A 750-nucleotide genomic window follows, 5' to 3' on the forward strand; every position below is an offset into this window, starting at 1 on the left:
CTAGAGGTTAACTATACTGGAACTTAAGTAAACAAACAAACAAACAAATAAAATCACCTAAGGATGTGGGAGAGAAGAATAACACAGCAGTGAGTTCCCTGGATTTTCTTGTGCTTTACTTATCTTAGACTGGATCCTGGAGCAGCCAACATCTGAGGCTAGCCAATGAGTTCAGACAAAAATTAAGTCAATAAAAGCTTTCTCTCTCTAGCCAATGGACCAGGAAAGAAGACCCAGCAAGAGAGAAAATATTTAGAAAAAATGCAAACACTTACCTTCATCAGCAATGGCCCAGTGGAGAGCCTAGACCTTCACTGCCCTTGACTGTAAGTGGACATGGCTGGAGTCCATCGCCCCCTTCCATCCCATCAGAGAAGGGGTAGGCAGTTGGAACTCTTGCCTCCACACACAAAACTAATAACTCTTCTTTTCATGGTGTCACTGGGAGCCATGCAGGGGCCCTAGACTTCTACCACCACCCAGTGGTAAGGAGGCTCCCCCCACCACACAGTGCCAGAATGCCCCTTCAGCTCCAAGCCAGAGTGTTTGCTTAGGATCCTCAGAGATAAAGAAAGGAATATGATTATCAAAAGAACAAGAAATTATGAAACAAAGCAGGCAAAAATGAAATAAGATCAAGTGGACACAATGAAAAATAATGAAAATGAACAATGACATTTACAGAGACTCAACTGACAAAATATATCTAGACAATGAATGAATTAGAAGTTAAAACTGAGGATCATAGGA

The sequence above is a fragment of the Ailuropoda melanoleuca genome, chromosome 6 (assembly GCF_002007445.2).
Source record: "Ailuropoda melanoleuca isolate Jingjing chromosome 6, ASM200744v2, whole genome shotgun sequence".
NCBI classification, from domain to species: domain Eukaryota; kingdom Metazoa; phylum Chordata; class Mammalia; order Carnivora; family Ursidae; genus Ailuropoda; species Ailuropoda melanoleuca.